This window comes from Rousettus aegyptiacus, unplaced genomic scaffold (genome assembly GCF_014176215.1).
Source record: "Rousettus aegyptiacus isolate mRouAeg1 unplaced genomic scaffold, mRouAeg1.p scaffold_m13_p_9, whole genome shotgun sequence".
Lineage (NCBI taxonomy): Eukaryota > Metazoa > Chordata > Mammalia > Chiroptera > Pteropodidae > Rousettus > Rousettus aegyptiacus.
Genome location: NW_023416312.1, coordinates 16,914,717 through 16,938,267, shown reverse-complemented (window position 1 = coordinate 16,938,267; position 23,551 = coordinate 16,914,717). Strand labels below are relative to the sequence as shown.

The 23,551-nt window shown below is 37.4% G+C and overlaps 1 protein-coding gene across 10 annotated transcripts in view; it reads left to right on the top strand.

Moving 5' to 3' along the window:
* The window catches only part of DMD (dystrophin), a 2,254,165-nt gene that overhangs the window by 2,005,612 nt on the left and 225,002 nt on the right, over positions 1–23,551 (top strand). The window lies entirely within an intron of this gene.

Here is a 23,551-nt window from a genome sequence, read left to right as displayed (position 1 = left end):
GGTAAACTGATTATATAACACGTAAAAAGAATTAAGCTAGGTATCATGAGAACACCTTGTCTGACACTCTCACTGTAGAGGTCCAAAGAGGATGATTTGGCCAAGGTGATGCAGCTAGTTAATGTGATATCTAGGATAGAATTCACCTCTCCTGAATCCTTCTCAATATTCTGCTACCTTTAAGTTCAATGTGTCTTTGAAAAACTGACAGAAAGCATGGCTAGGGATTTCAGAACATACCAAATATCGATAGAACAATGGCCAATTTTAGCTTTCTACGGAGGATAAGTCTTGAACTTGCCATGGGTGTAACAGCCGGATTTGTAAGCATCAAGTCCACATATGTACTTCATGTCAACCAAGGCCTCTGCATCGCTGGTAATGCTGCCCCCAGGGAGTCGCAAGTCTGCTAGTCCTAATCGCTGTACTCAGCTCCATAACCTGCTTCCCAAGACATTGTGCAGAGAAGAGCAATATTCTCAAGACGATGGCATTAGGTGAAGTGAGATGTCAACCGTAAGTGGATCTGACCGAAGAAATGCCTTAAGGAAGCAGCTCAGAAGCACTTGAGTATATGTGTCTAGAATAAAACCTATAAAAAATTCTGCAGGACTAAAGACATCTGGAAGCCATTGTGATGACCACAACTACTTTATAGACTGAACTCAATGACAGATTGGTTCTTTGTGATCAGATACACCAGGAGTCTAAAAAAGCCATCATTCATCATACAGTTATTCAGGAAATGGTATTGAGCATTCATTATGTACCAAGCATTGTGTCAATTTCTATAAATACAGAGATAGAGACAGATTAGACCCTTGTCCCAGGGATTGTAATACTATCAGAAGTAAACCTTTCTGCCATTTAAAGAAATTAAGTGAAGTAAAGCATTAAAGGTGCTATGGTTATAGTAATACAGAACCTACAGGAAGGCATTTCCTTTTAAAAAAAAGTATCCTTGATTTTTCAGCCTCACACAGACAGAAAAACCAACCTCAGTTAACATCAACTCTTAATATGAAAAGAAACAATAAATACCTTCACAAGTCAACTCAAATCCATAAATATGTCCATGTTTATGAACAATGATGGTTGCAGAACCCTGCAGACTCAAATATTTCCTGAAACAAAATGCTTTTCCAAAATTTCTTGCCTTTCTAATATGACAACTGAAGGTATCCTAACTAGGATGTGGAGGTGCTCTTTATAGCACTAACATTATTGATTCTGTTGTTTACAGTGCGACATAACTGACTAATGATAACTCTCCGGCTGTCCCTCCCTTCTGCCGTTAAAATGGCTCTGCACTTTATCAGAACAGGGCTTCTAAATGAATTGTAGATGTATGTACAGAGGAGAAATTGGTCCTGAGGTGAATTAACTCTCTTGAGATAGATTTGTTTGTGCTGCCAACAACCTATACACGGAACCTCATGAGCCTTCTTGTAGGAGTTTTAGGAGAAATGGGCACTTTTTAGAAAGTCTTACATTTTATCAGTTGTTTTTTGTCTTCTCTTTGAGACCTGAGTGTTCTCAAGGGAATTTTGAAGTTTGCCAACTTAAAAACAGACTTCTTGAGAATTACTTGAAGTCTTCCATGTTTCTATTTATCAGTTTTTCTAATTCAGATATTCTACAAATGCCATTGAAAGAATTCTCTCTTTTCCTCACAGGTAGATCACAAAAGTGGAACCATAATCATTGGAGCAAGGGTTTCTCAGCTCTGAGTTAAATTGCAGCTGGACTTTGTTTTTCAGTAACAGAATCTTCTCTGTAGTGGATGGTAAAACATTCCCTTTTCTGTGTCATGAGAGCAGAGCATTCCAGATTATGAACTAAAAATGGCAACAGGCCATGGTTTCAGTTATACAGGGAGAGGAAAAAATAGATATTATCAGGCCACCTAATGCATGTCTCTGCTTTGATATTACTTCAGCAATAGTATAGTACATTCAGAATTATGAAACACAATTTAGACTTGTTTCACAGCTGTAATTCCCCTCCTTGGAAAACAACATGCCTAGGGAACAGGAGCCTACATTTCAGGGTTTTGCATGAATCAATAACATAATAATAATAAGTACTTCATCATGAATTTATATTCCAAAAGTTCTTGTTCTCTTCTCTGGTCATCAGAGTACAAAATCACAACCAAGAAGCAAGAATTGCTATCTATGAACCTAAAGAAGTAGTACTGATGGTGGTGGTGGCGGCAGTGGTGGTGGTAGTACTAGCAATAGCAGCAGTAATAACAGCAGCAGAAGTAATACTAAGTACTATGTGCCAAGCCCCATCTACACACATTATATCTACTCACCAATCTAATTGTACCAATTCCATAGGCAGGTTCTTTTTAACTTCCAAGTTTACAACTAAGACTAAAGTATAGTAAGATTAAGTAGTTTTCCCAAGGTCACATAGCTAGTAAGCGGCCAAGATTCGAACCCAGGCCGTCTGGCTTCAGAGCCTGTGATCTTAACTATTATGTTAGGCTGCCTCTCAGTAGCTAACTTATCAAAGCTTGTAATAATCACATTTTAACAAGTTTGAGCAATAAAATCTTATGTTGAAATGCACCTCCAAGATCCTATCTAATTCCTTTCCCACTACAGAAGTTGTTCTGCAACATCTTGGGTAGAAAAGCCTTCGCCTTGGCCTTAAAACCTGAAGTGATGGAGAACTCCTTACTTTGCAAGGCAGCCCATCCCATTAGCAAACTCCCAAATCATTAGGCTGTTATCTCTTGCATTGAGCTGAAATTGATCTTCCTGTAACCTACACCTTTTTGTCTATATGTATGCTTTGGCTCTACACACAGAAAGTGTAAACTCTCTTGGCAAAGACAGAACTTCAAATATTTGGAGGCATTCAATTTCCCCTGACCATACTATTACTGCCGAGTCTTTGTTTAGAACAAGAGTACAGGTATCAAAATTGACAACAAGTAGAAAGTAGAAATTTCATGCCTGACTTTAAGTATTTTTTGCTTAAAATATAAAAACTTATTACATAACAAGCAGAGCAACCCCTAACGCCATATATGGACTATGTTTGCAAATGGGACAATTTGTTTTTCCCATGAATTGGCACCAGAGATGGCAAACCCTGACCTTTCAGATTCAATACATTTCACTGAATTAGAACCTCAAGGGCTTTCGAAGGGACCAAGCTCTCAACTGTAATCATTAAAACCTGCAGAACCCTGCCCGACTCTGAGGAGAAGCCCAGCATTGTTGGCACTAATTTACCCTCACTAGGGCAGCTGCTTAAAAACTAGGGCATAAGAGACAATCACTAGCTTGGAATCAGTCCTGGATGCCATCTCTTTCATTCCAAACCCTGCACTGGTGTTTTCAACCCCTTACTGTTCTCTATCATCTCTATTCATCCCAAACTCCAATCCATACTTGGACATTGGCTCTCCATTCTACTAGACATGAATGGAGATTTCTAGATGTTGATCCTTGTCCATACCTTGACCCTGTGTATACTATACCCTGCTAACCAATTCGAACTTTTAAATAACACAAACTCCCCTGCTACTTTAAAATCCTTTACATTAGCTTGATGGCCCCTCCTCTGTATTTTCTGACCTTGACTCTGCTCTCTGTACAAATACTAATCACACTCACCCCTAAGCAGAGAATCTGCATCAAAATCCATCAGGATTTCCAACCACATCATTATATCTGTCAGCTTCACCAGACTCCTGATCTTAGTCTCTTCCTTTCAACAGCCTGGCACTGACACAGTATAATTTCTTTTAAATCATGGTGCAATTTGATGTGCTTTTCAAAAGGTTACAGTGATGATTTTAAAGGGGTTTTGTTTCATCTGAGAAAGGAGGTTTGACAGTGCTGGTGCCTGTAATGGAGTTCTTCAGAACCTAACTTAGGGTGATTTCAGAGCATTAAAGAGTTGAGAGTCTACAGAGATACATGGAGATTAAAATTATTGGTGGAAAGATCAGATTTTGGAGGCACACTATCCAGTGCACCGGCTGGAACAGGGAGCTTCAATCATGTTTGGAACTGTAGGTCCCAGGAAGATGAGAGGATGAAGAAGAAGCCAGGAAAGCTATCTGCTTGTGGGTTAAAGTCAGTTAAATAGAAACAATGGTATCCTAGCCATCATTTTATTTAATTGTGGTAAAAAAAAAAACCCATGACACAAAATTCACCATCTTAACCATTTTTTTTTAATTTTTAATTGTTTATTGGGGTAACGTTAGTTAATACAATTATATAATTTTCAGGTGTGCATTATCATTTGACATCTGTGTTTACTACCCAAAGTCCATTTCCTTCAGCTACCATATATTTGATACCCTTTACCCACTTCACCCTACCCCTACCCCTTATTCTGACCCCCTTTACCACGTCTACCTCCCCCATCCTCCCCCACCCCACTAGTAACCACTACTCTATAACACTCTGGTAACCACTAGTCTTTAGTCCATGTCCATGAATCTCTGTTTGTTTGTTCTGCTCATTTGTCGCTTTTAGGTTTATATCCCACATATAAGTGATATCATGTGATTTTCGACTTTTTCTGTCTGGCTTATTTCGCTTAGCATGATTATCTCGAGTTCCATCCATGTTTGCACAAATGGCAGTATTTCATCTCTTCTTATGGCTGAGTAATATTCCATTGTATATATGTACCACAGCTTCTTTAGCCAATCATCTAACATAGGACACTTCGTCTTAACCATTTTTAAGTGTACAGTTTAGTAGTGTTAAGCATATTCATACTGTTATACATTAGATCTTCAGAAATTTTTCATACTTCAAAACTGAAACTTTGTATCTATTATACAACTTCCCACCCCTCCCCGTCCCCACCCCTGACAACTGTCAATTCTATTTTCTGTCTCAATGAATTTGACTACTCTAGGTACCTCATATAAGTAGAGTGATACAGCTTTTGTCTTTTTGTGACCTGCTTATTTCACATATACCATAATGTCCTCAAGGTTCACCTATTAGCCATCATTTGTTACATACAGTTTTGTGCCAAGCACACGGTGTCATTCATTCTTACCACAACTGTCAATGGCTGCTGTGCCATTTTCCATTTTTATAGATTAAGAATAAAGGACACCTTCCGAGACCGGTCCCGGTAGCAGTTGGATTGTTAATTTCAGAAGAATTATTGTGGTATTATGGTGTGCTCTCAGGCTTTATACCTCTAAGAATTACGGGGGCCAGGGTTAGGCAGAGGGGGAAGTAGATTTACAATACAGTTGCTATTAAGGCTGTGGTGAGAGCCTACAGGAAGCTCCAAAGTTTATTTGGCCTTCAAATGAGTCACATGGGTAGGGACTTTATATGCCTTCCTCAGCCAGTTATTGGCCATAGGCCTCCGTCCTCAGGTAAGAGACATAATCTTGTAGGAGGAAGTTCCTTGAGGGCAGCAGCTGGAGCATAGGTGCAATGATTCCAAAGAGGGGGTTCAGAATGGAGCACCACAGTATCTACTACAAATGCTGAAAGAATAAATATATTTCTTAAGGTCATGTAAATGACATGAGAGACACAGACTTCAAAACCCATGTTCTTTCTATTACAGTGGGCATTGTCTCCAAAAGAGACCCAATATCCACACTAAAGTTAAACTTGAACTCTATTCATGGTTAAAATGGAATCACAGCCCAGAGACTATATCCTTCAATGCATCGTTCATGGTTTACCTATTCCTTACAATTCTTACTGGCTCCAACCTTTTTCCCTGGTTCTTATCATGAGAAGTGAAGCCATATCATTGTCATAGTGTTCCAATCAGGCTCCATGCCTAAGATCTCTCTTTCCTCCATCTGATCAGTCCACCGCTGTCAAATTAATTTTCCAAGAATTGTACTTTTTTCAATTTAATTTAGCAAGGCTCCGACTATGAGCCAGAAGTGTCCTAAGGGTCAGGTGGTCACAGATAAGCCACAGTTTCTGCTCCCACCCTACTTCCAACCTTTGGAGAGAGACAACATTATTTGCACCACCATAATATTTATAACAGCTAATATTTGCCAAGTGAGGCTATTAGGCAGACATTGTGCTAAAGACTTGACATACATTATCTCAATTAATCCTAACAACCACTTCTGAGGTCTCTCTCAAGAATACTCATTTTTAGATGCAAAAAATGAGGCTTAAAGAGATTAAGTGCCTCGCCCAGTGGCTCTCAGCTTGGAAATGGCATAGCAAAAACAGGCATTCCAACTCCAGAGCCCAAGATCTTAATCATCATGCTTAAAAACTTCGACTCGCCACTGTCCTCAGGATCGGGTCCAAATACCTCCATTATCAGGGCCCTTCCTATCTCCCTCTGTGCCCAAACAAACCAAACAAATGCTCTCCTCCTGATGAGGCAAGTTTCCAAACCATGACACCTGCTGCTTCTGGCACTTTCTCCTGCTATTTGCTAAGTGCTGGAAGGATTTTCTCAATCCAGATGTGATTGCAGACCCAGCTCAAACTCTGCTTCCTCCAGAGACCTTTTGAACTAACACCCTAGAAACTGTGGCCCTAGCCTTCTATCAGACACTATTCAGATTCACATATCGATGTCTATTTTCCCATTGGGCTTGTAAGTTCCTTAAAATCTGTGTTTTTTTTTTTAATGAAAAATAATTCTTAGTTCTTTTTTCTTGTTGCCAAGAAATTGTTCACTGTAGAAGCTTCCTGAAATTTAATAGAAAAAAAGACCAATATGTAGCTTCAAAAGTAAATCTAAGCTTGTAGATTCTTGAAAAGAGATTGTCACAGAATCTTATAATTAATATTCAATATAACTAGTCCTATAAAAATTCTGTCCTTGACATATTACTGAGAACTACCAGATTGCAGTACTTTTTAAAAATTCAATTGTTATTTTGAGATAATTGTAGATTCACATGGAATTATAAGAAATACTACAGAGAGATCTCATGTACCTTTTATCTTGTCTCTCTCAATGATACATCTTGCAAAACTATAATTCAATGTCACAGCCAGAATACTGATATTGATACAATCAATATATAGAACATATCCATCATGACAAGGATCCCTCCTGTTGTCCTTTAACAACAATATTCACAGGCCTCCCCCCACCTCCTACCCCCAGCAATTACTAATCTGTTCTTAACTTCTGTAATTTTGTCATTTCAAAAATGTTATATGAATGGAATCGTGCAGAATGTAATCTTTTGGGATTGACTTTTTCACTCAGTATAGTTCCCTAGAGATTCATCCAAATCATCACTTATAGCAATAATTAGGGGTTTTTTATTATTATTATTGCTGTGTAGTTTTCTGTATTTGGATATCCCCTTGCTTGTTTAACCATTCACCCCTTGGAGGAAATCTGGGATATTTTTAGTATTGGAGTATTACAAATAAAGCTGTCAACATTTGTGCAGATTTTCGTGTGAACATAAGTTTTCATTTGTATGGGTTCAGTGCCTAAGAATGCAGGTGCTGGATCATATGGTAGTTGAATGTTTAGTTTTATAAGAAACAACCAAACTTTTCCAAAGTGATCGTAGTATTTCACATAACACCAGCAATGTATGAATGATCTCTTTCTCTGCATCATAAACAACATTTGATGTCGTCACCGTTTTTTATCTTAGCCATTCAGATAGGTGTATAGGAATACTTCATTGCAGTTTTAGTTTGTGTTTTCCTAGTGACAATGATGTTAAATAACTTTGAATATACTTATTTGTCATCTATATATCCTCTTCAGTGAAATGTCTACTTATGTCTTTGACCCGTTTTACAATTAGAATGTTCTTAACAGTTTTAACATTTTTTATATATGCAATACTACTCCTTTATTGTACACATGGTTTGCAAATACTTTCTCCCTTGTCTTTTCATCCTCTTAACAGGGTCTTTCACAGAGCAAAAGTTTTGAATTTTGGTGAGGTCAAATTTATCAATTTTTCCTTTTAGGAATCATGCTTTTAGTGTCAAGTCTAAGAATTATTTGCTTAGCTTTAGATCCCAAAGATTTTCTAATATTTTATATGATTTATAGGCATATGTTTTAAATTTAAGTCTATGCTCTATTTTTAGTTAATTTTTGTATAAGACATGAAGCATAGGTTGAGATTCCTTTTTTGCATATGGATGTTCAATTGCTCTAGAATGATTTGTTGAAAAAGGCTGGCATTTGATTTTTGAAGTGAAGTCAAACTTATCTCTCTCCCTGTCTTCAGACCCAGCCACCTTTCATGCCTCCTGGATACTGCAACCAGTATGCACAACAGACACTTCAAATTTAACATGTCCTAGCCGAGCTCTTCATTATCCCTACTTCTCCCAACCCATTCTCAACATCTCCCCCTTCCTAATTTTACTACCCTTCATTCAATTGCCCAATCCAGAAACTCAATTGCCCAAGTCATTGCCCAAGAATCCACCTTTATCTTTAAAGCTGACATATGATGCACTGCCAAATCTCATCAATCCTATCCCCAAACCATCTCTCAAATCTATTCCCATTTTTAGATTTCCCCTGCCCCAGCATCTCTTGCCTCAAATACCATACAACCTCCTATTTTTCTTCCCCAGTTTTAGTCTTGCTTCCTAATCCATTCTCCACACTGTAATCCTCTTAAAATGCAGACCCGATTAAGTAACTCTCCTTATTTTAGTCTTTCTATTTTTTCCAGTTGCCCTAAAGCAGAAGTTCCAACAAGCCTTTTCCCCAGTCTCTGGATTAACTCTCCAGTTGCAGCAGCAGCACCCAACACAGTGCCTGACTCGCCATAAATATTTATTGATTGACTAATAAGGTCTTAACTTATGGATGGAGTAAACTTCACATTGTCAATGTCATAGATTCCGTTTTTAACAGGGTTCACATCTGCATTCTTCAAGTGTCCGTGTTTAATGAAAGTGAAGTCTGTCCCCAAGATCGAGTGCCTCAGGGTTACCACATTACAGATTTGAGACGAGGACTTTGGTGCGGGAAGTTTATTTAAGATATGATCATAAGAAGCAGAAGAAAGAGACTGAGAAGAAGGAAAAAAAAGATAAGCCATCCTCGAAGGCTTATGAAAAGTGTACAAAATAAAATACATCTGAATATAGATAGCTAGAGCCCAAAATGTGGGAAACCAGAGCAGGTCTCCCCCTGCACCCGTCTCCCATTGTTTGAGGGTTGCTGCCAAAGCATTAGCTCCCCTGTGACTATGCTTGCCCACCCAGGAGCAAGCACTCACAGCATTAGGGGAAAACCCTGGGGCAGAAAACAAGAAAACTCAGGGCTCGTTTATGAGGTGGGACGCTAGCTGTACAGGATGAGGTCGAGCTTGAACTACACTGTCCACTGCGACCAACACTGGAATCAGAGGTGGGCTGAAGCAATGTAATGCAACCACCAGAGGTATTTGCTACAACCCCAAAGTGGAGCAGGGCACTGGCAATGTCAGTCTTTCTTCTAGATGTCACTATGAGACTTGTTTATTTATTACATTATCCTCCACATATAAAAACAGTAATGCAAGAATTCAAAACAGAATAGTTTTTTTGCCATCAAAGGGGTATGGAGAATAAGTACAATAAGTACTATAGGAGCTCACTAGATAGTTTTAAAAGTCTATATTAAATCAACCATCATATGTGAACAATTCTGATAAGCCAAAGCATTTGTATTCTTAACTCACGGGCTATTGGGGAGATCAAATGAAAAAATCATCATAAAGCGCTTTGCACAGTATCTGGCACAAAGCAAGCACTCAATAAATGTTCATGTTTATGCAATTATTGTTGTCGATTGTCAGAACTTATCAGATCCACATCAGCAAATAATAGTAAGTGGTCTGTCAGCAGGAACATAGAAACATTCTCATTACATAGAACTCAATGTTGCAGGGAGAGTCATTAAAACAGAATCCAATTTTAGCCTTGCAGGAGACAGAAAATGCTAGGTTCTCCAGAAATGTTGAATCCTTCCTTGAGTGTGTAGTTTAATTTTCAAAATTAAATCATATAATCTGTAAAATGAAAATGTACCACTCTTTATAACAGACCCAAGAAAATCTCAGGCACAATACAAAATGATTTTTAAAATGTAATTCTTCTACAGGGCATAATTAGTAATAAAGAAGCAAGGTCAGTCACAAAGTTCTGAGACATAAGGAAAGAAAGGAACAAAAATTTTCCCTGTTATTTTATGGCCGTCAGGTTGAACTCATACTTATCCAATGAGCCCCAAAATGGAATATCGTTCTGCATCAACTATACTGATGATAGTGATTCAGGGAGTAAATGACAAGATTCCATCCTTCCTAAGTGCTTTTAGAATTGGATTCTAGTAAGTTTCATTTTGCTATTGGCCAGTCACAAAAATGACTACAATAGAGAAAAGTGAAGATATCATGCTGAAGAGTGGATGCTGTATAGAAAGGAAAAGACTCCCTAATTTAGAGATATGGATGGAGAAAAGAGGCAGTGATACTGTAACGGAAGGGAAACATTAAATAATATATTAAGAGAGGAGAAAATAGCTTAGAATAGAAGAAAAATGATCAAGAAGAGATAGACATAGACTGAAATGCAAAAAAAAATACTTAAGGATTTTGAAGGAGAAATGCAGTGATTATTACACTGATTAAATGCAAACAGTTAAAAACAAAGGAACGAGTGAGCAGCCAACTGAATTTTATCATCTTTATCAAGAGAAAGTTGGAGTCCCCAAAAACTTTGTAAGCCATTTGAGATTCTTTCACCTTTGCTGACTCCAAACTTCCCTTTCTCTCCTTTTTTTAATTTTTAAAATTTTTTTTGAGGTAACAAAGAAGCCTTAAGAATAACAGAATGAATGGCCTTCTGTCCAGCAATATTCTCTTAATTTCCTTTCAATAAGTTCCACAATGATTCAAAGCCACATTCTGGGGTCTTAGAGACACCATTTTCTAGACACCATTTTCTCCCTTCCTCTGCTCAGATCATTCCACTCCCGTGCCTGCAGTTTGTATTATCAGGGATACGTAGCTTGAAAAATCCAGGACCTATTATTCCAGCTCTCTAAGTAACATGATTAGCATCTAAAGAAACACAAGAAGCCAAGACTTGGTCTTTTTGCAATCAAAATCATATTCAGAAAGCCCTTTGGCCTTAGGCATATAAAAGAAAAGAAGAGTCACTTCCAGGATTCTTCCTATGTTAAAAACGCAGCTTAAGAGTTCTCTACTTCTTAACAGAGTAGCAGCCAATAACTGATAACTATAAAAAGGGTTTGAAACATAAATTGTTATGCAACTGTTGGATAAATAGCAATTCCCTGCACAACTGGGCAGCATTTCTGTTGCATGTTTTTTTTTTTCCTCCTGGACTCTCCCAATCTGAGAGAAAATGGACATGAGTTCCTCTTTAATTGCTTGAGACCCAAACAAATAATGTGGGTGGCTTCACTCACCCACACATGCCACCGCTGTCTCTAACACAGTAGAAGAGATGACCACGACACCAAGCCCTTCAGCCAAGAGGTGAGGACTATTTTGGTGTCACAGCAGACAATTATTGGTGAAAACTTGGTGTTAGTAAATGTAAGGTGCCTTCTTCTAGACAGAGTAAAAGGAACGGCTGCCCTAGCCCTCATTTTAATAGTGAGTCTATAATAGGAATCTCTTAAAAGTATATTGTTTTGAGGCATAGAGGATATCTATTAGAGTCTGTCAATGACTAATATCCTTTTTTTTTCTCTTTCACTGAGTCGTATTTGACATATAACATTGTGTAAGTTTAAGGTGTGCAACATTTATATTGCACTGTGATTGCCATAGTAACGTTAGCTAACACAACTATCACATCACATAATAACCATTTCTTCTAGTGTTGAGAACAGTTAAAATCTAGTCTTTTTGCAAGTTTAATGTTTATAATAAAGTTTTGTTGTCTGTAATTATTGTACTGTGTATTAAGTCTCTGGGACTTATGCAAGTATGTACTTTTAAACATTTCTCCCATTCCCCACCCCCTCATGGAATACCATTCAGCCATGAGAAAGAACAAAATCCTGCCATTTGCAACAACATGGATGGACCTTGAGGACATTATGCTAAGTCAGATAAGTCAGAGAGAGAAGAATAAATACTGTATAATATCTCTTATATGTGGAATATAAAAAAAACTAAAAACTAACATCCTTTCAAAAGACCAAATCCCAGGTTGTCAGCAACTTAGCTAAAATGGCCAAGTACCTTCACCTAACATAGAAATTCCTTTGAAGATCTAGCTCCTGCTAAGATCCCAGCAGCTCTGGTCAATGCTGCTTTTCACAAACAAAGCTTATTCAAAAACTTGGAGAAACATGGCTCTGAGTTTTCAAACAAATCTATTTTTAAACAGCACCGAAATGGACATATTTCATAGCCTTAAATGCACACGTGTTATTGAAATATCTTCAAGCCTGAGAGATTGTTCGAATCAGATATTATGCTCTGGTAAATGTTTCCTTTTTCTAATACTACCAAGAGGGAATGAGAAGCAGAAGGGGTGGGATGTGTTGGGTAGGAGTCCACCCTCGTTTGCATAAAGCCTCATGATGGGAAATAGAAACTAATGTGCATTGATGACCTTGTGGCAGCTTCTACACAGTATTCCATATCCATTATTTCTCCACAGTGAGATTGGAGAAAATTTTCAGAGAATTCATGCAGCAATTAGTAAAATCATTATACTATACAGGCATATCTCAGATTTTACAGGTTTGGTTCCAGATCACCTCAATAAAGAGAGTGTCCCAATAAAGCAAGTCGTAACCTTTTTGCCAGTTGAGGTTCTTGCCTTCAATTTGTTAAAAAAAAAGGCAACAACTATGAAGCACAATAAAGCAAAACTCAACAAAGTGAAACAGTAAATGAGGTATACCTGTAATGGATATAATCCTGCTCTCTCCCACCATTTTATAAAGTGTCTTTAGATTTAAAAAGGCAGAATATTCTGTAATCCTTAAACAACTTGTATGTCTAGCTCTTAATAGTTACTGTAATGAGTTCATTTAAATGATTTCTAGGCACAATGTTAATTTTATTAAATGTTTTTGTAGTTTCCTCTTTATTATAAAATATATTAAGTTGGACTGTTGACAGAAAATTCAACTCAGATTGGTCAGGAAAATAAAAGGTGGTGGTGGTGGCAGTGGTGGTTTTCAGGCAGCCACACTATTGCCAGGCCATCAGCTATCCTCTTAGCATCCTCAACATCAGCAGAAGAAAAGAGAGCTACTCTCATCCAAGAGTTTAAAAACTGTCTGGCCCTGACTCTCAATGGCCCAAATGGAATCATGTGCCGATTTCGACTAAAGAATGGAATGTTCTGATTGATTGATTGACTGACTGACTGATTGATTTTGCAGGTTAGGTCCCCCAGGAAGCAGATGCCAAAGGAAATTTAATGGAGAATAACACCTAGAAGAAAAAGGGGCAGGAGGAGCAGAATTGTGCAGGGGGAGCCATTGGATCACAATGCAAATCTCATGAAATCTGTGCCAGCCCAATGGGAATCTCTGGAGTAAAGATTGCCAATTAGAGGGGTCCTAAACTGGGCAGATCTAAGGATAGTCATGCATAACTTAGAACTGTTCATTTTCACTCCCCATTAGTTAGAGTCAGAATGGAACTCAGGTCTTATCTCAAACATCTGTATGGTATATATGAGGTATAGAGGGTGGAGGTTAATATAGACTGGGGGTTCTCAACCAGGAGCAATTTTTGCCTCCCAGGATACATGGCAATGTCTGGAGACATTTTTGGTTGTCACAGCTGGAGATGCCGTGTTACTGGCATCTAGTTGATAAAGGTTGGGAATGCTGCTGTATATCCTCTAATGCACAGGAATGAACAACAAAGAATTATCCAGGCCAAAATGTCAGTAGTGCCGAAGTTGAGAAACCCTGCTCTATAGATTAAGATACATATCTTCTGTGAACACATGTACTGAGACAGGTCATAGAAACCTTGTCTTTGATAAATTCTTAATAATGAGTTTTTGTTCTATTTGCATTTATCAATACTTGTTATGGAGGTTCCATCCAACTCATTTAACTTGTAGACAGAAAGACTAGACAGAATTCATGAAAGATCTACATCCTGGATTTTTAGAAAACTATGTTTTTAAGACAAATGGTAACTTGAATTAACTTATATACTATTTTGTATTTAAAGCCCTTAAGGACTTTGATTTGGTAACTAGAGAAAAATCATCTGTGTTTAGCACATAAAGTGCCTTACGATGGTGTTATTTCAAAAGTACTAGTTTGTTTCTGATCTGTCTATATATACCTGCACTGTAGATTAGTTTACTCTGGACATTTACTCTGAAGTGTTCTTCCTTTTTAAATGTTACAGTTGAATGCTTCATCAGTTGAGATGGAAATATTGAAAGTTCAAATTTTGAGTGAAATCTGTGAAAATTTACTGCATCATACCTTTATATGTAATAACAGATTTTTCTTTCTGGGATTTCTACTAAAAATAATACAACAAAAGCAGACTTTTAGCACTATACATTTTGAACCATCCAATAAATACTTTAGCCTTTTGGAATTTAGCTTCAGAACTACTGGTAGGAAAGTAAAAAGACTAGTTAATGCCTGAAGGAATAAAAGGATCAACTATCCCCTTGCAAAAAACAAAAAAAAGTTTTCTCCAAGATGTGAAATGTGTACTCAATCCTAGATCAAGGACTAGATGTTCAAAGTTCTATTTATGAGATTTAACATTACTTTGGAAAAGTCTAGCAAAAAAGTTTATCAGTGCAATGAAATCATTTTCAAGTAGGAATAGTAGTGATACCAGATCTTTACTTGTGCAAAACCCACGATTTTGATCTAAACACAAAATCATTTAGTGCTTTTATATCCAACCATCTCTATTCACATAACCATAAAAAATCAATTATGACATAATGAAGAAGAGACCAGAAGACAACCAATTTTAATCACTATATTTTGAAAGCTCTTTGCGAACAAATGTGAGATAGTTACAAGGAGGGTGGAGAATAATGAATTTTTTTACCAAAATAAAAGAAAAATCAACAGTATTTAAGTGATACTATTTAAAATCTCAGGAATCTCTAATCCATTAAGATTATGTCATTAGTGACATATAAAATGCCTGTTCAAAAAATACTCATCAATGGACATGAGACACGCTAAGTAAGTAGACTCTGGGTCTCATCTAGGTCCATGGTGTTCTGTGTCACCCCTTCGTGAAGCCTCCCAGATTGCTCCAGGTCTTATTGCTTTCTCACTTTCAGAAATTCATAATGCTTTTACTGGTCAATAACATGGAGACTAGTATTTAAAGAGACTCTAATTTGTCCCATGTGCAATCTTCTTCCCACAAGACACAGATTCATGAGAGCATGAATTGCTCATGTTCCATCTTTAATACCTCCACAAGATAAATGCACAGTACAATGTATATAACAGCACTTAAAAATATTTGGGGAATAATTGATTCTTGAGCTCACTTATCATATCGTCTACTCTATACTTGTTTAAGACCCTCCAAAGGATAGATATTCCCCAATGGGCCAACTCGAGTATTTATTATAAAAGAGGCAAGCTAGATAAGGGACTTAACCCAGAGATGTGTCTGCCAAATTCACCCACTCCTATTCTGCTGTAACCCCCACTTTTTATCACAAATAAGTAATAGGCAGCATTTACTCAGTGGTTACCCTGCAGCAGGTCTTACTTCTTTTTTCAGTAAAATATGTTTGCACCTCAGCCATAGTAGGAATTTTGCCAACCATCAGGATGAATGATATGAGGGGCTTTGAAGAGAATTCACTACCACCTCCCTCATCATTTTTCCATCATTCCATCCCATCTTTGTTCAGCTGTTCTTGATTTACAGCTTTGGCTTATCATATCAAAGTGTGCCCCAACACGCTGGTGGTTCCACCTGTTTTTACACATCTATGAGAAAAGCTTGAGGTTTTCTCGACTCTTCCTTCTTTCTGCTATCTTTATATTTAACCTATCATGTCCTATCATACCATCTCTTATTTGTTTTTATTTTCTGGCAACTTATCCTATCTTCACTTTTTCCATGCTTTAGTTTATCCTACAACACCACTCTGATCATGGTATTTATTATTTTAAAAAATTAATATAGAATATGAGATGTTAGTAGCAGTTCACCACTGTAGGGGGCAAAATGGCTCAAAGAACATCCTGCAAGGGAGACTCACTTTTTAATGATTTTTTATTGTTGTTATTGAATTTTGTTTATCATGTGAATGCGTTAAAATAAGTTATATTAAACTTTTCAAGCAATCGATTATTTAAAAAATATATTTGAATACCTTTCTATGTTAATTTCAAGTATACAGTACATTGATTAGACATTTATATAGTTTATGAAAAGATCCCCCCAATTACTCTATCACCCATCTGGCTCTACACATAGCCATTAAAATACTGCTGACTACGGTACCTATGCTAGGGGTTCCCAATGCCCAGGCCATGGCCTGTTAGGAACCAGGCTGCACAGCAGGAGGTGAGCAATGGGCAAGTGAGAAAAGCTTCATCTGTGTTTGCAGCTGCTCCCCAGCGCTAGCATCACCTCCTCAGCTCCACCTCAGATCATCAGGCATTAGATTCTTATAGGAGCAGCAGTCCCTGGTGCCAAAAAGGTTGGGGACCGCTGCCCTATGCCATACTCTCATCCCCGTGACCATCTCTCAAGTACTAATTTGTACTTCTTTAACCCTTCCTTCACTCCTTTCTCCCAGCCCCCCAAACCCCCTCCCCTCTGGCCTTCACTAGATTGCACTTTATATTTGTGAGTCTAGTTTCGATTAGTTTGTTCTCTTTGTTCCTTAGATTCTGCCTATAATGAAATAATATGGTATTATCTTTCTCTGTCTGACTTATTTCACCCAGCAATAATAACCTCTAGATCCATCCATGTCATCGCAAATGGTAGGATTTCTTTTTTTTTTTTTTTTGCTGGCTGAGTAATATTCCTTTGTATATGTAAACAAAAACTTCTTTATCTGATAGTCTGTTGATGGGCATTTACGTTGCTTCCATATCTTGGCTATTGTGAACAGCGCTCCCATGACATAACCCTAGTAAACATATGCACACCTAACATAGGAGCACCTACGTATATAAAGCAATTATTGACCAACATAAAAGGAGAAATCACCAGTAATATAATCATAGTATGAAGTCTCTATTCTTAAACCTGACAGACAAATACTGTTCTGGTTTGACTCCAAGCTATGTTTCCAGCCTGATATTATTCAGCTTTCCCTCTGTTTATATTCCACATCCTGGCCTTTACTACTGCCCCCCAAAAAAATTGTTCATTCTGCTCTTGCCACACAGAATGTTTCTTCTGTTTTTGCCATCAAATCTTACCCAACTTTGAAGGCCCAGCTTTAAAGCAACCTCTTTCATTAATTTGATCCAAATCATCTGTATCCCCAATAGCTATTTATACTTCTTTTAGCACCTTTAGTACAATTCCCAGGGCAAAAAAAGGAGTAAGCACCTACTGATGCCAGGATGTGGACTCTCCAACTGTGTACTTTACAACAGCGCTCCCCCAGCTTTTTGGCACCTGGGACCGGTGCTCCTCTGAGAATCTAATGCCTGATGATCTGAGATGGAGCTGAGGCGGTGATGCTAGCGCTGGGAAGTGGCTGCAAATACAGATGAAGCTTCACTCACTGGCTCACCTCTCACCTCCTTCTTTGTGGCCCAGTTCCTAACAAGTCAGGGACAGTACCATGGCCTCGAGGTTAGACACCTTTGCTTTACAACATCCCATTCTCTGTACATCAGTTTTCTCATCTGTAAAATGGTTGTAATAGGAGTACCTTTATCAGGATTGTTCATTCTTTTAAATATTTAGTTGGATGCCTTCTGAGACAAACACTAATCTGGATCCCAGGGACATAGGGGTGAATGAAATAGACTGAGTCCTGCTCTCGTCAAGTTTACTTTCTAATTGGAAAGGCTTCAATGCAATATACCTAAAAAGTTCTTAAAACAGCATTCAGGACATAGTAAATGCTCTATAAATGTTAGCTATTATTACTGTTGTCATTGTTGTTATTTCTATTCACAGATAAGACTCCTAGACTATTAAATAAAATGCTGGATGTCAAATAGCCAGTAAAGGACTCCAACACAGGTCTTCCTGACCTATAAAACTGGTGGCCTTTCAACTGAAGTGGTTCCAAAAACAGGCTATACATAAGAATCATTAGTGGAGCTTTAAAGAAAGTACAAATTCTCAAGCCCCTGCCCCAAGTAGACTAAGTCAGACATTCTATAGATGAGCTGAGAATCTGTATTTTTTAAAACGTTCCAGGTAATTGTGATGTACTATCAAATCAGAGAATGATTGCACTGCATTAAAATCTTTCTCATGCTACTTTATTATACCTATTTGTAAATATCTAATCCATAAGTTAATTAAAGATAGGATCCTTGTTTTCATATGTTTTTTTCTCCTTCCTCTTTTAGCAAAGTGCCTTATAAGCACTCAATAAGTATTTGGATAATTAATTGCTTAATTATTTAATTAAAGTTGCTCTTAAAATGCAAATACTCACAGCTGTGGTACTAGAAGCCTGTTATGAGCTACCATTTATCTTCCTAGAGATAGTTATTAATCAGCGAAGAACCAGTGCTTGAGAAGGACAGGTTAAACATCTGGGAATGGGACCGAGAAGGCCTCCAAACCAACTGTTAGCCATATCATTGTGCAGCCTCACGGCCCTTGTCTTACCTTGCCCACACTTCTTTGACAACTTCAAGTAAAACGCAGGAAATGTATTACTAAAAATCAAGAGATTCCTTCCCACCCCAAATTTTGTTTCTTTCAAGTTGACACATGTATCTGGTTTGGAAAATAGGGGGGAAATTTCTTGTTTTAAAACATTTTTTTTAATTCTTATCACACCATAAACATGGAGTTCACTGCTACACGTTAAGATTATGAAGCAAGATCCCCAAATGCAGTGGCTGATTATTCACAGTAGACATATTAAGTCAAGAAGCTTATTTTTTCTCTTTTTGCTAAGGCACAAAGCCTGAGGCTATATGCATTTTTATTACACTTTACTGTCTTGTTTTCACTTGAGGATTAAAGAGAAAGTCAAGGTACAGTGCACATATCCTGGTGGATTTTAGGATTTCTTGCTTTAGTGAAAGGAAGAATCTCATAAAGTACCTCAGATTACTGCTCAAGAAAGTATACCTACTTCCGTGATGACCTAAAAATTCAATCTTTTGTTTCTCTTATAAAAGATCGCATTGTATTTTGGATTTTTTCCCCTGTAGTTTTCTGCACAATGTGCAAACCACGTTGTAAAAATAGTTTTAGTCTAGATTTAAGGTGAAAATATCTAAAATAGTTCAAGAAAGTCTTATGACTATTCAGTGAGCTTACAAACTATTACCTCAGGGACGAGGTGAGGTGGAGTGGAGAAGGAGGAAGGCAGGAGAAGAGGAGAGGGCTCTGTAAAGAAGGCTGGGAGAGACTGTATAGACTGAGAGGAAGTGAATTCATGTCAGTTTTAATGCTCGTTCTGATAAATCTTCACCGAGGAACAATAGAAGTACATTGCTCCACCGTCTGTCCTTTATTAAGAAACGTAGAGTGAGTGTACTTATTTATTTAACTGGCTCTTTATATTCCGATATGCAAAGACGGGAGAAGACTGAATGTTGTAGGATTTGCAAGTACAGTAGATGAGATCTTCCGGTTTATTGATTTATAAAAACAGTCTGGAACTGGTTGAGCAGCTCTGCATCAGTGAGAGAAAAGAAAGGTGCTTTTCAGTGGCCAGGAGGAGGACAGCTGGGAACTGGAAACAGGCTTGTGGCAGACAAGGTTCTTTGATACGCGGTCAAATTGACTGTGAAGGAAGTCAGGGTCAGGAAGCTTTGGAAATGCTTCAAGGGATAGTGTGGGATTTAAGGAGAGTTGATTTCCTTGGTTAAGGATTGTTGCATGCATACTTCAGCAAATTCTCCCTCACACCCATCATTTTACAGGTGGTTAATAGAATGAACTAAAAATCTACAAGATTATTATTACCTAAAATATAAGAGTTTTGCCATTGTGGCAAAAAATGTTCGATTTCTGGTGATTTATCATTTTCATTTATTTTCACAATTTCAACCTGTTTCAGTCATCTTTTAGGATGAGTTTGCTAACTGCTTTATACATTGCTTTTTCTTTCTATTTTATCCCCTCGATAATTATTTCAAATTTCCACTCCTGGTCCATGGGAAACAGTCCTGTGTTCTAATACTGGGAGTCATAATTGTGTAATTGCCATGTGAGCATTATGCTACTTATGGCCCAAAATTCCCCTAGAAAAGAATGCTCCGATGGCTGTAGAAAATCTTTTGTGAGAATGATATCTTCCAAATATGGAATAAATAAAGCTCAGGAATAAATAGCTGAAACTGAAATGTAAATGATTTAATGTAATGATGTTGCAAGGTGAGAGCCACTTGACTTTGGTTCCTGCTGCAAATCATGAGATACATTAAGAAAGCTTTTAAAAGGGAACCTATTTTTTCAGATAAAATCTGCATCAAGTTACATCATCCACGCAGAGTAATTCAACTTTTCTCTTATTGCTTTGAGACAAGGATGAAAAAAAGGGCATAAGAAATGTTTTCCATGATCTCTTCCCTTCTCATCACAGTTTTTCATAACAGGCTGTAGATGTAACTAAAACTAAAGATTTTGACAAATGAAGCAGGATAGGAGGTTGATTGCTGCTTTTCCAAATTAAAATTAATGATACCCTTAAGGTACTTGAATCTATGAAGTCGACTTAATGTTGATATAACCTGACTCCATTATCACAGAATGAGGCAGTTGCATGAGCATGAAAACCAATAAACAAACTTCCAAGGTGCATTTTAGAAATTGTTGAGATGAAAGCTGAAGATTTAACAACGGACAAAGGACTTGCTGTTTGTCTTCCCTTGCTTTCAGGTTGATGGGAGAGTTTGTCATAATTAGAGGAATAATACTCCTGGAGAAGTGGTGGGCTGGCTCTAGGCTAGGGATTCCTGTTCACATCATGCCTCACCTGTCTTGCAAGAATGCACAGACTCTGCTGAGGGACTTTCTGTTTGCCTCAGCAGAGTCTGTGTGTTCTTCTGGCAGGTCGTCAGAATATCATTGGGGAGGACAGGTGGGAGGTGGAAGGGTAAGTAGAGGAGAGAGGAAAGGGAAAAGAAGGAATAAGAAAAGGAGTCAGAGATAAAGAGAAGCAGCACAGAAATATAAAATGGAAGAGGGGAAAGAAGCTCTGAGAGGATCATAAAAAGAAGTGGATTAAAGATGTTCTCAGATGGCATGGATGCCATGCCATAAATCACATAAAATCAACAAATAATGATACTCCTACTCAGAGTGAGCACTGTGTTAGCACTGGTGGCTTTCCTGTTCCCTATCTTGGAGTCAAATATAAGAAACTCTATTTAACCCATAAGTGTCTCGATGTCAAGAAAACATGTAAATAAATTTAAGGAAAAGAGAATTCAGCCCAGCTTTGCATTCAACAAGCCCAGATTGTTTTGCCACAGAGTTGTACCTATCATAAGTCTTCATTCCAAACCTTTTCTCAGACCATTTTTTTCAGTCACAACTCAAAAGAAATCAGAATTAAAAGGACAATAAATTTTAACCGAAAAGGATTACAATTCCTTAAAATGATTTAAGTAAAACTGTTAATAAATCTCAGTTGAGTTTCCAGGATAATGTTTGGGCATGTATTTATGAGTGTTCCAAGTAAGGATTTGAAAATAAGAATGAATTATGAAGACCTCCCCCAACACAGATACATGCACACAAAAGATTATACAAACTGCAGAACTTCAGGACAGAACCTCATGAATACACAGACTGTAGAGAGTCACTTATGTGCATGTTTATTCACTACCATCATAGCACAAGGAACATTTGTTTGTTTGTTTTTTACGGGCTCATTAGTGTAGGTGTGAAGTCTGGGTCTTGCATGCCCATGTATATTTATCAAGGGTCTAGACAAACTGAGAACCAGAAAATCAAAGTGTGCATGCCCAGTTATATCTTTTCTGGAGTAAACACTACTTATATATGTATTGCCAGTAAGAACACTGAGATGCTAGGAAAAATCACATTTTCTAGCACTATATTTCTACATCAAGAAGGAATCTTTGGCTCTCCTGAAACTTTAGTAAAGGTAAAAACTTAAAAATCATAACTAACAGGTCAAAAGAAAAAGTGAGAGCCCTCAAGAATTTAAAACAAAGTTAAGTAACAAAACATTTGCGTTTGGATAAATTTATTTCAAATTATTTATAAGAGCCACAATGTTGTCAGTTCTTTTTCTTCTTTTTTTGACTTATTTAAAGCAATTTTGAAGAAAACGAAATAAAGATACCCTTCAAAATTCACAGAGGACTGATCTTTGGGAAACTGTCACAGTTGAGAATGGAGTATATTATCATTACTTTAATGACTTGGTGCTTGTTCATTATTCCCAAAATTACACTTTCGAGTCTACCATAATCACACCTAGCACAGTGCATAACAGATAACAGGAACTCAAAAAGTCTTTTCATTCATTCATTTATCAAATATTTATTGAACGCCTCCTATGTGTTAGGCACTGTGCTAAGCTGTGAACAAAACAGACAGAGTCCCTATCTTTATGGATAAGGATCTTGTATTCTAATATTTTTTAATGACTATAGACACATTCTTAATGGCATGAAAGAAGGGAAATCTCTACAAACAGTAGAGAACTCATCTTAAATGAGAAAGCAAAAGAGATGATAACTAGTCCTCATAGCATTTTTATAGGAGGAGAAGTTTTCCTTTCTTCCCTTCTAGGTTCTATGGCTGGTTTAGTAATTAAATTGACATAAGAGATAAACAGGAGAAAAACAAATTTAATTTTGTATGTACAGAAGCCCATAAAAATATGAGACTCAAAGAAATGACCAAAGCAGACAGCTTTTATACCTTGTAGACAAAAGAAACAATAAATGTGTGAAGAATTAACAAAACAAAGGGGTTTAGGCTTGGTGTAATAAATTAATGAGGAAGTAACAAGGTTTGTTACAAAGGCTTCTTGGCCCTGAATTCCACATCTCTGGGGATAAGGATGCTGTCCTACCTCCTGGAACAGGAAGAGTACCTTTCACATGGAAGATTTATTTTCTGCTTCCAGGTGGACAAGGGAGGATCAGAGTGTCCTTGCACCAGCTGTTTCTTAAATAACTTTAATTCAAAATAATCAATGTGTCATAGCGGCATATTTTGGGGTGGCATATTCTCTTCCCCTTCACTTTCAAACAAGATTGTCTAAAAATTAGAATAAAACAAATAGGAATATTTGGGCTCAGTTTGTCTTACAAATTATTACTTTCTAAAAATTTTTAAATCCAGTATCGTCAGCACAATGATCTAAATGGTTTTCTTATTTTCTGTTTTTAATATTGATTATCAAAAAGGAAGGAGGGGAGGGAAGAAGGAGGGAGGGAGGAAGGAAGGAAAGAAAGAAGAAAGGAATGAAGG